The 15,353-nt window shown below is 42.5% G+C and overlaps 2 protein-coding genes across 2 annotated transcripts in view; one reads left to right on the forward strand and one right to left on the reverse strand.

The window, feature by feature from the left end:
- LOC125705198 (stonustoxin subunit alpha-like) overlaps positions 1–15,353 on the reverse strand; it is a 216,497-nt gene that overhangs the window by 173,809 nt on the left and 27,335 nt on the right. The window lies entirely within an intron of this gene.
- LOC125704467 (uncharacterized) overlaps positions 1–15,353 on the forward strand; it is a 57,174-nt gene that overhangs the window by 32,480 nt on the left and 9,341 nt on the right. The window lies entirely within an intron of this gene.

Here is a 15,353-nt window from a genome sequence, read left to right on the forward strand (position 1 = left end):
GGTTCAGGACACCGCTCCACTCACAAATTTTAAATTATGTGGACGACATCTTAGTAGCATCTGAGAGTGCCCAGGCCTGCCGAGAAACCTCACTGTCTTTGCTTAGGTATTTAGCTACTACAGGAAATAAAGTTTCCTTATCCAAACTCCAATGGGTGTGGATGGTTTTGGTGCTTGTGGGGGGCAGGGTGGACAAACAGGACTCGGAGGGGCTCGGCGGGCCTCTGCCTGATGCCGACGATGGCGGCGGTCCCGGACGGTGTTGTCCAACCGGACGGCCAGTCGAACGAACTCCTCGAAGGATAGCGCCTCTCCCCGAGACGCGAGTTCACAGCAAAGTACGGCGCTGGCTCCCTTGTTCGCCAGCCGCTCGGGCCGGAAGAAATTCCGCTCGAGCGGTGGTGGCAGCTCCGCGGCGCCCAGCTCCGGTTCCCACAGCAACAGGGGTTCCTCCTCCTCCTCGCTCCCAGAAGGGAGCCATAACCTGGTGAGAGAGCACGCTCCCAGGCGGATTGACGCCTCTGGTCTACTCCTTGTCCTCTTCTTCCTCCCTTTGTTTTGGTCTGTCATTCGGTCACGGCTGGCGATAGCGGGTGAGGCGCGCGGACAGGGCGACGGGCAGAGAGGCAGGCGATCAGGCAATAACAGGGCAAACGGGGATTTATTGGGCGGATGGGAACTAGGAAACATCACAGACAGCAGGTAACGTCAGGTAACATCAATGACAGACACGGAAACAGGGGAGACCAGGACTTAAATACATTAAAGCTGGGCAACATAATCGGACGGGGCTGGAAACAATCGGGGAAGCACACGTGGGTAGTCAGGGGGCGTGGCACACATGAGGAGCGGACGGGTCAGGCATCACAGTCGGTCTGCAGGACTTTTCCCCCAAGCGATACACAGAGTCCATCACTTCAACTTTTCCTGATAACGTGGGGTAACTGATCGATATATATGAATCAATTTATTGCATATGTTCTCACTATCTTCCTCTTGGAGCCCCTGTAGCCTAAGGTTCCAGCGCCGCCTGTATCTTGACAGCTCCACAACTTTATTCTCCATATCCCGCATTTTCTCCTCCACCTTATTGACTCGACTTTCAGTATGTGTTGTTTTATTTTTAAAACCAGTATCTCTGTTGAAATAAAACTGATGGATTTCGTAAGCTCATCTATGGATCGCCCAATAGCTATGCCGTGTTCTTCAATAATCACTTATAACGTGTCTATAATCATATTTTCAGCGGCGTCCTTCTCCATCTATCCTTTATTTTTCTCTGGCACTTTCGTAGGAGTTATTGCCAACGTGGGGTTATTTTTGTGCTTAGGTGTGGTTGGGCAGTGTGCCTTTACTACGAATATGTATGCTTATATATAATTATGTTACTAAATCGTATGTTCTAGGGAGGGAACACAGAACTAACAGCTGATCACGGCGCCCTCAGGAATTTGTTCCCCTTTTATATGCTCTCCATGTGTTTTTTTCAGGGTGGTTTTCCTCTTTATCTTACAATAACCATCTGAAACTGTTTCTGTGGTCTCAGAGAGTTTCCTCTATCAACACCAATTCTAAGTCTTCTCAGCAGTTCGTCTAACAATTTTCTTGCAGCCTTAGAGATGCAACCCACGGTTCTATCACAAGATAAGAACTTCTAAGCAAAGCTGAAGTAGATGCTGAAGCAAACAGTGCCGGGTGCTTTGTACAAGAAAACATGTTTTTGTTTTTCATGAATTGGTCCAGCTTGGATCCAGTGGGTACTAATTTTTGTTTTCTGTCCAGAAATCTGTTCACCTAAAATATGATATGAAATAAATATTAATGGTAAATTATTATTTTGAAACACATTTTATTGGAATATTTTGGCTTAAAGAATTTTTTGTGCAATTTAAAAAATTGCTTTTGTTTTCCCAAAAGACGCTCACATGCTCTCAAAGCCCAATTCAGAATAATTGTAAAAGATATCATTTAATATTTCATGTAATTAGGAAAACGCAGTGAATCATGAATTAATCATAACAAATACACCTACATTTTAGGGTGTAGAACTGAAATCATGGAAGCTGCTTCAAGTAAGACCCTGGAGGTGGCAGCTCTCGGAAGACCCTTCCAGCTGGGGATGCTGTATGATTGCCGTGATGATTGTCTCATTCCAGGACGCTAAATCAAACAGCTGTTTCCGGTTCAGTATCATTGTGTAAAGAAAGGATAGTGCAGTTCTTGAGTTGAGCTTTCTGAGACAGAGAGACCACATGTATCAAATGAAAGAGTTTAATCAATCCTGTATGTACATGTGGCCCTCAGACCAATGCAAAGAATCTTCTGATAAGCAAAGGGGGGGAGGGGGTGTGTGGTTCAACAGATTAGGACACTGTGTCTGTGATGAGAAGGTCACCAGTTCACACCCCATGCCCAGCAGAATGATTTCACCAGTAAGCCCTTGAGCAAGACCAATAACCCCCGATTCCTCTAGGGAATGTCTGAGCCCAGTTTCTCAAAAATGTGCCTTAGATGAAAGCATCTGCTAAGTGAATAATATGTAGCACATCGGTCACAAGGGGGAAAACAACTTAAATCATGAATACCCTTACAAGAAGGTCATCGAGCAGCGTTACTGCTAATCATACTGGACATTATAACAGAGTATCATTTTTAAAGACTACTTTAGGTTAATTATAATTGTATCACAGGGCTCACTATCACCAATCCATCTTCCATAATCAGTTATCCAGTGCAGTATACAGGGGAGACACCCTAAGTGGGATACCAGTATCAAAGGGCTCACTATCACTTATCCGTCTTCTATAATCAGTTATCCAGCGCACTGTACAGGAGAGACACCCTTAGTGGGATACCAGTATCAAAGGCCTCACTATCATTTATCCATCTTTCATAATACATTATCCAGTGCACTGTAAAGGAGAGACATCCTGAGTGGGATACCAGTATCAAAGGGCTCACTATCACTTATCCATCTTCCATAATCAGTTATGCAGTGCAGTGTACAGGAGAGACACCCTTAGTGGGATACCAGTATCAAAGGGCTGACTATCACCAATCCATCTTCCATAATCAGTTATCCAGTGCAGTGTACAGGGGAGACACCCTGAGTGGGATACCAGTATCAAAGGCCTCACTATAACTTATCCATCTTTCATAATACATTATCCAGTGCAGTGTAAAGGAGAGACATCCTGAGTGGGATACCAGTATCAAAGGGCTCACTATCACTTATCCATCTTCCATAATCAGTTATGCAGTGCAGTGTACAGGGGAGACACCCTGAGTGGGATACCAGCATCACAGGGCTCACTATCACCAATCCATCTTCCATAGTCAGTTATACAGTGCAGTGTACAGGGGAGACACCCTGAATGGGATACCAGTATCACAGGGCTCACTATCACCAATCCATCTTCCATAATCAGTTATCCACAAAATGCACAATCGCATTTTATTGTTTAGTTTAACTGTCTTCATTGCTGCTTATGCTGCAGTTATTGTCTGATGCTCATACTGTTATTCTTTGTTAACTGACAGTCCATAGGAGGCAGGCAAAACTTCAAACCTGGGACCTGGAGAACATTCAACTTGAGCTGGTGTTTATGCTATACAGTTAAGGTAAACATCGCTAATGGAAAAGAAATCACATGGTGAGGATGGAAAAATGTGGCATGTCGGAAAATATTAAACAGGTCTACAAATTTATTTTTTTTTCAGTTGCCAAGGTTTTTTGAATCGATTTAAGGTATTTTGAGGGTGATGGATTCAAAAATCACATTACTTTTGCTGAATTGGTTCTAGTTTTTGAGGTAATGGACATCTATGAAAATAATGCATTCTCCCAATGCGACTTGTGTGCGATAACAAATGCAATAGCTTTTGCTCTGTCTTTTGACTCTTTAACAGTGTCTCAGGTAATGAAATGAATGATGAAGCGTTGAAGGAGAGTCTGAAAATAAAATTAGAGTTAAGTTCACATGTGCGTGTTTGCATGTTCATTCATTGTTGTTGTTACTGTGGTGGTGAATATTTATCCAGATCAAATCTGCCAAGTCCTTCCAAAGGAAGGGCATCATGGGAACACCTGTCTGGTATTTAGCCAGAAATGGTTGAAATGCTTGTGATTGGACCATGAAAAAATGTAGTTTGGCCAGAAGAAGGGGATCCATTCGGGCTTCACAAATGCAGTCGAAAGAAGATGTCCCTGGGTTTTTCGCCTATTTTGACTTCATGAAGTCCACATATTTAACAAAAGAGGGCCAGACTTCCGATGCTCGTTCGACAGCTGGCAAATCTTCCAGCCACCGATGGCCACAGAAGGGTACAGGGAATTTTGAGGATGATGTTGCAGCTGTGCAGTCTTCACTTCTGGCTGGTGCAGAGTGGAGAAGACAATGTAGTGCTTTGAGCACTTTCCCCACCATCCACACTTCAAAACCAGTCTTGAATGAGTTGTGAAGGGTATGTAGGCCACAATGTCCTACAATTACTAACTGTGTCCTAGCAAATTGCTCACCACAGTGTGAATGTCATCATTGGACGTATAGGAGTGATGTCGGCTAACTGTTTGCAAAGCCCATAGCACTTCTACTTTCAGTGTGTCGGTTGAGGAGAATGTACTGAAGGTATTGAAAGTTGTTTGATCCGGAGACACTATGAAAGCGGGTGTAGGCCTGTCTGTGGAGGTTGTATCTGCAGGACTGGCAAACCAACTGAATAGGGACAGTTGTTGTCCGACTTTTGACAAAACGCTTGTGCTTCTCTCCCCTGATATGTGTCGATGGCTTTAGAGCCCATTGTTGCCAGTTTGATGACTTTTTTACAAAGGTCGCATCGCGCTTCATAGACATTAGTCGTCTTTTTCAACCAGCCACAGTATTTTTTTGAAGCATTGACATTAATAACAATGAATAACTAATTGATATTGTATTATTTAATTAAATCATACATAACTTTTTCCCGTCACTGTTAGATATTTTACATTTCTTTTTTGTATGATGTTAGACTGAGTTTACTTACTATTGGGGAAAGCGCCCGGCGTTTCCACCCCAACTCCACATTTACGAGACACACACTTTACAGTTTTACTTGCAAGGGTACCCACACTCTCTGCAATGCAAACTACAGCAGAATGTGTTACAAAGGGTGGTTCCCCTTGGCTTCTTTATTTATAATCAGTGGGGGGCGCAAGAGAGGGAAGTGAGATTCTTATCTAAGTAGGCAGCTGTTACCCACCTACTTAGGATACAATGGCTAAAAGTATGTGGCTAGAACATAAGAAATAACGTATATATGTATTTACATTCATTGCTGATCATACAGGATACATAACAAGATGATTAACAACTGTTTCTTCAACCTAACACTTACTAGTTGTAACTAAAATATTCTTACAATTCTGAATGCTTTTAAAATGTGTTACTTTAATTAATTAATTAACAATTAAATATCTCAGAAACTAGAGCCAATCGAGCAAAATCGATATTCTTCATCAGCACCATGAACTTAATATGAAACCATTCAGACATTGTTGCCACCAAAATCACCGTATACCAGTGTTATCAACAGAAAGCATCTTGTGCTGTCAAAACAAAAGTTAACAAGCTGACCTGTCAGAATGAAACTAAAAGTATTACTTTGTTTAAGTGCTATCCTTATATCTCACTTCACTTAATTGTGCTCAGTATAAATACACAGTCTAACAGGGCATGTTACATGCGTGACAGGAACAAGGGCAACTAAAACACAGTGGCATGCGAGAAGAAGCTCACCGATGCCACAGTACGACTTTACACTCTAGTTCTTTCATTGTCAGACACATGCATCTTCACTACCAGTCAATAGTTTTTGTACACCACAGGTTTTTATCACTTTTCCATTTATTTCATAAAATGCAGATTTTTTTATTCTTGATAAGCATTGTAAAGTCGCGTGAACAACTATAAATGAAAATTTAAGTCAAATAAATCAGGTTTTGGTGACACTTTACTTAAGGCCATGTTATTTGTAATTTATAAAGACATTCAATGTCCATTGTATAAAGAATGCCCCAAATTTGCTCTGCTATTAAAACTGCCAGGGTGTGGTATTTTGAACCAAAGATGTATTTTTACGCTAGTAAAGGTACTCAAATTGTGATTATACTGGAAATGTGTTAGCAAAGAATACTGAGTATATTTTTAGTAAATGTTAATTGAGTAACTTGAAAATGTAGAAAATCTCAGTATGTGCAAAAACGTTTGACAGGTAGTGTATGTTGAGCACAGTCGAGTTAAATGAAGGAATCCTTTTCACCCCCTAATGGTGTTTTTACTCCAGCACTCTGTATTCCGTGTAAAACAGACTTGGGTTCAATTTCCCCCTTGATGACTACATCTGTCAGCTCCTAAAAACAACTCATAAAAACTCGGAAGTTTTCAAAATGTTCATTCAATGGCTGAAGGAGAGAGGATTTGTTTTATTCTAAGGGTCAAGGCTGGCTACTTTTGTTTCGACAGAGCTAGATGTCTGTTGTTCATTATATTTTCATAGAATGTAAGAGGCCACATTTTTCCAGCCTCACCAAGTGACTTTTTTCCTTTAGCGATTTTGACTTTAACTGTAAAACATGAAAAGTAGCTGAAGTTGAAGGTTTTTTGACTTTTTTTAAATTTCAAGTTGCGTGTGCCTCCTCATGACTGTCAGTTAACAGCGAATACCAGCTGCTTCAGGAAATTATTGCATCCATGTCACACCCTGCATTCCTGCTTTGAGACACATGATCAGGGCTGGCCCACCATCCAGGGTTGTTCCCTGCCTTGTGCCCATTGCTTCCGGGATAGGCTCCGGCCCCCCCGTGACCCAGTAGGATAAGCGGTTTGGAAAATGGATGGATGGATGGATGGATGGATGGATGGATGGATGGATGTTTCACAAATACCCAGCGAGAACATTCATGATAAACAGTGTGCAAATAACCAGCAGTTTATTCTAAGGTGCCCTTACATATTACGAGGTATATGGAGTCTTTAACGATGGTGTCTGCCTTTCTGAGACAGCATGTGGTATTAATATGCAGAAGGGAGGGCAGACGTGTCCTGCTGGTGACCTGAGCAGTTCCCACCACCCTCTGCAGGGCTCTGCAGTCCTGAGCTGACCACAGCTGGCTGAGACAGTAAGGACACTGGCAGCCTTCTTGATTGCTGCATATGTCTGCTGTGTTCATGTAACGCTGTCTGTGTTGGTGACTCCCAGTATCTTACAGCTGCAAAGCCTCTTCACAGCTTCTCTGTAAATGACAGCAGTGCATGCTGTGTACAGCCGTGGCCAAAAATTTTCAGAATGACACAAATATTAATTTTCACAAAGTCTGCTGCCTCAGTTCTTATGATGCCTATATGCATTTACTCCAGAATGTTAGAAAGAGTGATCAGATGAATTGCAATTAATTGCAACGACCGTCTTGTAAAATATCGCAGTTGTAAAATAAGCAGAATGAAGTATTGCCTGTACGCTTTTTTTAGATTTTGCACTCCTTACGAACACACACACACCGGGAAGAACTCCCTGTACCTGCACTCTTTCTTTCTATATTCCCTTGTGCCTCGAGCGCCCCCTCTTGGATCCAAAATAAAACACTGTCAACTTACAACAATAAGAAACAAACATTACATGACTTTGCCATGAAAATGATCTTAATCCCAAAAAACCCATTTCCACTGCATTTCAGCCCTGCCACAAAAGGACCTGCTGACAATCTTGATGAGGACAAGGCTGGATATCACTCTGTCATGGTGATTGAGTTAGAATCATTTGATGTAATTAAATAGTTACAATAGATAAAATGAATGAATGGTGCTGTATACAAAAATTACTGACACTTAAAATGAATTAAAAAATAAAAATTAGTGTTGATTTCACAAGTAGCACTTTCATAGCAAATAATATAATAATCCTAACATTGTATTTTTCCTTATCATTATCACCAATCCATCTTCCATAATCAGTTATCCAGTGCAGTGTAGGTGCAGGGGGAGACACTCTGAGTGGGATACCAGTATCACAGGGCTCACTATCATCAGTCCATCTTCCATAATCAGTTATGCAGTACAGTGTACAGGGGAGACACCCTGAGTGGGATACCAGTATCGCAGGGCTCACTATCACCAATCCATCTTCCATAATCAGTTATCCAGTGCAGTGTGCAGGGGAGACACCCTGAGTGGGATACCAGTATCGCAGGGCTCACTATCACCAATCCATCTTCCATAATCAGTTATCCAGTGCAGTGTACAGGGGAGACACCCTGAGTGGGATACCAGTATCATATGGCTCACTATCACCAATCCATCTTCTATAATCAGTTATCCAGCGCAGTGTACAGGGGAGACACCCTGAGTGGGATACCAGTATCACAGGCTCACTGACATTCACTCATCCAGCATGCATTGTTCACTTAAGGAGTTATTTATTACGAGAGGAACATCACAACACAAACAAGGGGAAAACATCTAAATTCTGCACACACTATGAGCAAAGGGCACAAGCCACTGTGCTCCCCCTTTTACATGAACTAGATTATATAGTAATAATGTGCCAACATTATGCAGCATAACAAGAAGAACAAAGCAACCAATTCTGAAATACATTATGTGCATTTAATGCATTTAATGTCCACCAGAGGGCCATGGTCAGCCAGTTTCTTCACGTTCGCTCTGGCTTGGCCTGTTTCCAACATCTAGTATCATAAAGACATTTGATGTTCTCCAGAAAAGTAACATATATGTTGATATTTAGCTTAAAAAATTTATGTGAAGTTCAGAAAATGGTGCAATTCCAGTAACTGAATGTGAATAAAAGTGCACAAAAAAACGGTGAATAGTGAGGTCTGTGGTTAGACCAGTCTATTTTATACTTGGTTTTATAAAAATATGTGAATGCAATCAAATAAAAATGCCAAATGTCTTGTATTTTGTTTGGCTATTTAGGGTTAGGGTTCAGGGTGTGGGGATGTGCCTAGTCGCTAATTCAAAACCCATTTTCAGCAGAATAGTCACATCTCCCTCGTGCCCTTGAGTAAGGTCCTTGTCCCCCTATAAGGCTCCAGGGGTGTCAAATAAATGCCCAAGCTTCACTCTCAAATGTATACATGGGGTGTGTGTCTCAAAGCATGCAAGATTGGATACATGTATGTGAAAGCAGGCATTCCAATATGCAGCCATTCCTCGCAATCCACAGGGGATTAGATCTAAGACACACCCTGGATGGCAAAATAAGTGCCTTATATAAAATGGCCTAGTATTTCCATAAAACCTACACACATCCTCCTGCAAATCATCTCTAGATAACTTATAATACCAAATACAATGTAAATGCTACTTTCATTGATCCCAGTGGTCCCAAAGTCTCCCTCAACTTGCTCGTTGTAGAGTAAGCTGTCGGCGAAGGGCAGCCAGTTGGGGCGTCCAGGGAGCTGGGGGATTAAGGGTCTTGGGGCGCCCAGGGAGCTGGGGGATTAAGGGTCTTGCCTGGGGAGAAGCCCTTATTGATCTTGTTTTCTCTAATAACCAGGATAAGATCGGAAAATTAGAGGTTTTACAACCACTGAACAGTAGTGATCATAGCATGGTTAAATTTTAGGTTAATTTTAGTGTCCGAAGAGCAAAGTCCAAAACAAAAGTATACAATGTTAGGAAGGCTAACTTCAATGGTATGAGACTGAAACTAGATGGAGCTGTAAACTGGATGGAGTTAAATAGCAAAACGGTTGAAGACGCATGGGATTTAATTAAAAGCATATTGTTGCAAGTGCAAGAGGACTTCATACCTGTTTCCAGCAAAATTAAATCTACTGTAAGATACTACAACCACGGTGGTTTACTAAGGAAATTAAGAAAAAGTCAGGAGGAAAAGGGCTCTTTTCCACAAATGGAAATTAACTAATGATTTAAAAACTAAGCAGGAGTATCTAAGTCTTCAGGTTGAGTTAAAAAATAACAGACTCTCCAAGATGAATGTAGAAAGGAAGATTTCATTCGAGGATAAGGATGACAATAAAAGTTTCTTCCAATATTTCAACTCCAAAAGAGCTCTAAAACCTGAAATTACTAATTTGCAGGATAACAATGGCATTATAATTGAAAATGAAATTGATAAAGTTAATGAGTTTAATGATTATTTTACACAGGTGTTCATAGTAGACAGCATGAGTAACCACCATTTAGTACGAATACAGCGTCGTCTATGACCAATATATGTATAACTGAGGCTGATGTGGTACTAAGCCTAGCTAAGCTCAAAATAAATGAATCGTAAGGCCCTGATGGCATCTTAGCTATAGTTTTAAAAGACATGAGGGATATTTTTAGCCAACCTTTAACTTTAATATTCCAGAAATCGTCATCTGCTGGTGTGGTACCTTCTGATTGGAAACGTGCTAATATAACACCCATATTCAAAAATGGGGATAGAAGTAATAAAGCAAACTATAGGCCAATCAGTTTAACTAGCATTACTGGAAAAATAATGGAAGCTATAATCCGAGTGAAAATGGTAGATTACCTGGATGCAAATAACATTCTGAGAGATATCCAACATGGATATAGGAGAGGTAGATCCTCCATCCATCCATCCATTTTCCAAACCGCTTATCCTACTGGGTCGCAGGTGGTCCGGAGCCTATCCCGGAAACAATGGGCACGAGGCTGGGAACAACCCAGGATGGGGGGCCAGCCCATCGCAGGGCACACTCACATACCATTCACTCTCACATGCATTCCTACGGGCAATTTAGTAAGTCCAATCCTCTGCGTTCCCTCATGTGTGTTTCCAGTACCTGTTTTTATTATCTGCCTGCCATTGCTTAGTGCCCTTGTGGTGTCTCTAGTTTTCAGTGTTTGGCACTTTGTGTTTAATGATTTCTCACGATCTGAAAGCCACATTGTGGACCCCCACCCCTCCCCCATTGTAATGCCAGTTATGTGGTTGCATCGCTCCTAGTCACACAGGAAACAGCATTTTTCTTTCAGCCTTACAATACAGATAGTTGCACAGACATAAATCAGAATTGCACACTGCAACAATGCACTACAAGCACCTCAGATTTTCACACAATAACAATGTTCAGAAAAGGAAAATTGAGGGATGTTGCAAAACATTTAGGAAGTTGGTTGGCCGGAGTGAAATCTTCCAAGGAACCATGAACAGGTTTCTTATTGACACCAGCTATACTGGCAACAAAAAAATGTAACAATGTTCAATCCACAGAGTATCCATGCATGTTATTCAGAATAGCGACCCTTTACACGTAAATATGACCTTAATGAATATTTTGCACTTAAATATGGACCTGACCATGAGTAACTCTAAATTGGCCAAAAGGGTGAATTTTAGGCCCCTGGTAGATTGGTACCAGGACAACAACCTCTCCCTTAATGTCAGTAAGTAGCTAGTCACCGATTCCAGGAAGTAGAAGGAAGACATTATCATTTACAGAGAAGCTGTGAAGAGGGGTAGCAGCTTTGAGTTACTGGGAGTCAACAACACAGACAGCATCAAGAAGGGACACCAATGTCTTTACGTTCTCAGTTGACTTTGGTCAACTCAGGACTGCAGAGCCCAGCAGAAGGTGGTGTGAACTGTTCCGGCCATCAGCAGGAACTTCTCCTCCTTCAAGATGTTTTTACCACACACTGTAGCACAAAGATAGGCAGCATCGATAAAGACTCCATTCACCATACAGCCACATTTATCCCTCCTCCCTTCTGGCAAACAGCAGAGAAGCATCAGCACCCAAACCACTAGGCACAGAAACAGCTTCTGCTTGTCAGACAAAAGGCGATGCAACAGATGCTGATTATATGAAGCACTAAATAAACTGCAGCTCGTTTGCACACTGTAGTTGTTATCAACTATTCCCACTGGATGGCTCTAAGGCTTAATACTTTTCGTCGGGGTTGGAAAGTATCTGCCTGCCATTTGTTGTTATTCTTTGTTAACTGTCTATAGGGGGTATGTGAAATTGAAAGATTCAGAAAAGGAAAATTGTGGAGACGTGTCATTCACTTATGATCTAATATCGTCAAAGCAGACATCCCTAATTATTAGTCCTTGCTCTTAGTGTGTTTCTGGATTCTCTTCCTGTGTCCAGTCCTGTAGGTTTATCCTGAACTCCTTGTATCTCCAGTGTTATTACAGTAGTATCTCCTGCTGCTGGAGTCCTTGGTGTTTAATAATGACCTCACCTGTTTTTGTAGCCGCTAGTCCCTAGAGTTTGATTAATTGCTAATGACCTGCTAATCCAGTTCAGTATCCATGCCCGTCCTCTGCGTTCCCTTATGTGTGTTTCCAGTACCTGTTAGTTTTTGTTGTCTGCCTGCCATTGCTTAGTGCCCTTGTGGTGTCTCTAGTTTTCAGTGTTTGGCACTTTGTGTTTAATGATTTCTCACGATCTGAAAGCCACATTGTGGACCCCCCCCCTCCCCCATTGTAATGCCAGTTATGTGGTTGCATCGCTCCTAGTTACACAGGAAACAGCATTTTTCTCTCAGCCTTACAATACAGATAGCTGCACAGACATAAATCAGAATTGCACACTGCAACAATGCACTACAAGAACCTCAGATTTTCACACAATAACAATGTTCAGAAAAGGAAAATTGAGGGATGTCGCAAAACATTTAGGAAGTTGGTTGGCCGGAGTGAAATCTTCCAAGGAACCATGAACAGGTTTCTCTGTGTTGCCAAACTGTCAACATAAAATGTAAGAATATTCAGTCCATCGAGATTCCATGCTGCTTATTTAGAGAAGTGACCTTTTACCAAACCGGTCATGCTGGGTGATGCTGGATGATGTTGCAGGCAGCATAACATCATGTCTAACACATGTGCTCAGTATGAACCTGCTCTTATCTGTGAAGAGATGAAACTAAAAGTATTCCTTTGCATGAGCGCTATCCTTATATCTCACTTCATTTAATTGTGCTCAGTATAAATACACAGTCTAACAGGGCACGTTACATACATGACAGGAACAAGGAAAACTAAAACACAGTGGCATGCGAGAAGGAGCTCACCGAGTACGACTTTACACTCTTGTTCTTTCTCTCATTGACAGTAAGACACGTGCATTTGCACTACAAATAGTTTTTGCAAGCCACATGTTTTTACCACTTTTTCATTCAGTCAACGGCTAAAGGAGAGAGGATTTCTTTTATTCTAACATAATCAGTTATGCAGTGCAGTGTACAGGGGAGAGACCCTGAGTGGGATACCAGTATCACAGGGCTAATTATCACCAATCCATCTTCCATAATCAGTCATCCAGTACAGTGTACAGGGGAGACACCCTGACTGGGATACCAGTATCACAGGGCTCACTATCACCAATCCATCATCCATAATCAATCATCCAGTGCAGTGTACAGAGGAGACACCCTGACTGGGATACCAGTATCACAGGGCTCACTATCATCGGTCCATCTTCCATAATCAGTTATGCAGTGCAGTGTACAGGGGAGACACCCTGAGTGGGATACCAGTATCCCAGGGCTCACTGACATTCACTCGTCACACACAGTTAAGGAGATGTTTGTTTATTACAAACAAAAACAAAACTAGAGACAAGCAGGGGAAACAGGAGCAAAAGTATGAACAAAAACACAAAGCTGAGGGGAAACAGAATTAAAGGCACCAATAAAACCTGAAAGACCCAAAGAGGTGAGGCTGGCTTTGAACCCATCACAGAGCGGTTAATAAGTGAGCCTGCTCAGCCGCACGGTGGTCCAGGTAACCCCAGGACACATTAGGAGCGATAACCAAGTGGCACAAGGGTGGCTAAAGCTGGATAAACAGGCAAATGACAGACAAGCCCGGGATGGATCCTGACTGTCAAAAGGACACTGCAGCTGATCGGGGAGAACATTATTAACAATTTCCCACAAGAAGGCAGACTAACATACTGAATTGTTATATCTATCATTCCTCCTCAGTCTTCAGACTGTCATGTAGAAATATTTGACTCACTTTATTCATATGTAACATCACATGCAGTTTATGTACAAAACTAACTGGACTGAGCTTACAATATGTATATGTTTCTGCAAATATAACACATACAAAATGTCACATTTCAGTAATGTCTCAGGTTTAACAGCTGAAATGATATTAACTGTATGGGTCACTGTGCAATATGTTTTCACCCTGTCCATGGCCCATCTGCGCTGCTGTACAGATATACCTAGTTTTACTCTGTTTACCATAGTCCCAGGCACACGACACAATGGTATCAACTTACACACTCTGTGTATCTTCACGCAGTTACACCTGGCAGCCTTTCTGGTGCATGAAATGAGATGACCTATGCAGCATTAATGCTAGGGAGGGTGCAGTGGTCAGCACTGCTGCCTCACACCTCTGGGAGCAGCGTTAGTCTCCCCCATGGCTCCGTGTGTGTGGAGTTCACATGCTGTCCCAGTGTCGCAGTGGAGTTTCCTCCTGGAAAAATGCACCCCCACCCCTCAAATTCAGGAAATGGGGGCGGCATGGTGGTGCAGTGGTTAGCACTGTTGGCTCACACCTCTGGGTCCCTGGTTCGAGTCTCCGCCTAGGTCACATGTGTGCGGAGTTTGCATGTTCTCCCCATGTCGTCGTGGGGTTTCCTCCGGGTACTCCGGTTTCCTCCCACAGTCCAAAAACATGCTGAGGCTAATTGGACTTGCTAAATTGCCCATAGGTGTGCATGTGTGAGTGAATGGTGTGTGAGTGTGCCCTGTGATGGGCTGGCCCCCCATCCTGGGTTGTTCCCTGCCTCGTGCCCGTTGCTTCTGGGATAGGCTCCGGACCCCCCCGCGACCCAGTAGGATAAGCGGTTTGGAAAATGGATGGATGGAAGGATGGATGGATGGATGGTTGCGTTACTGTTAAACCATCACACAATTTGCCCATTTGCAATCTGCTGCAAGCTTCAGCAAAGCAGCCAAATACCTATTAAGCTAAATTACTTTTCTTATTGAGAACCTCCAGTGCAAAAACGTGAAAAGCGTGACTCTCATACCCAGCAGAATGTCTGCATTAGTGCCAAAGCTTCTCTCTCTGTCTCCATGAGACTCTGATCCTCCTGCCATGAGAAGGTGTCAGATGTTTCTCCTCTGCTGGTGACACCTGGGTCATCAGTCACAGTGCGGAGACTCAGAAAAAGGCTCCAGTCAAATAATGTGACACAAGGCACATAGTGACACTGTCTCTAGCAATAAGCAGAGTCACTGGTGTCGGTCTGTGAATTTAAAGAGTCATTTTGTCAGTCTTTAAATATTTGCTTGATAGAGTAGTGGGAGGCTGAATCAGTGACTAGAGCATGAACTGGTCCTTTAATC

Source organism: Brienomyrus brachyistius, chromosome 12 (assembly GCF_023856365.1).
Source record: "Brienomyrus brachyistius isolate T26 chromosome 12, BBRACH_0.4, whole genome shotgun sequence".
NCBI classification, from domain to species: Eukaryota; Metazoa; Chordata; class Actinopteri; order Osteoglossiformes; family Mormyridae; genus Brienomyrus; species Brienomyrus brachyistius.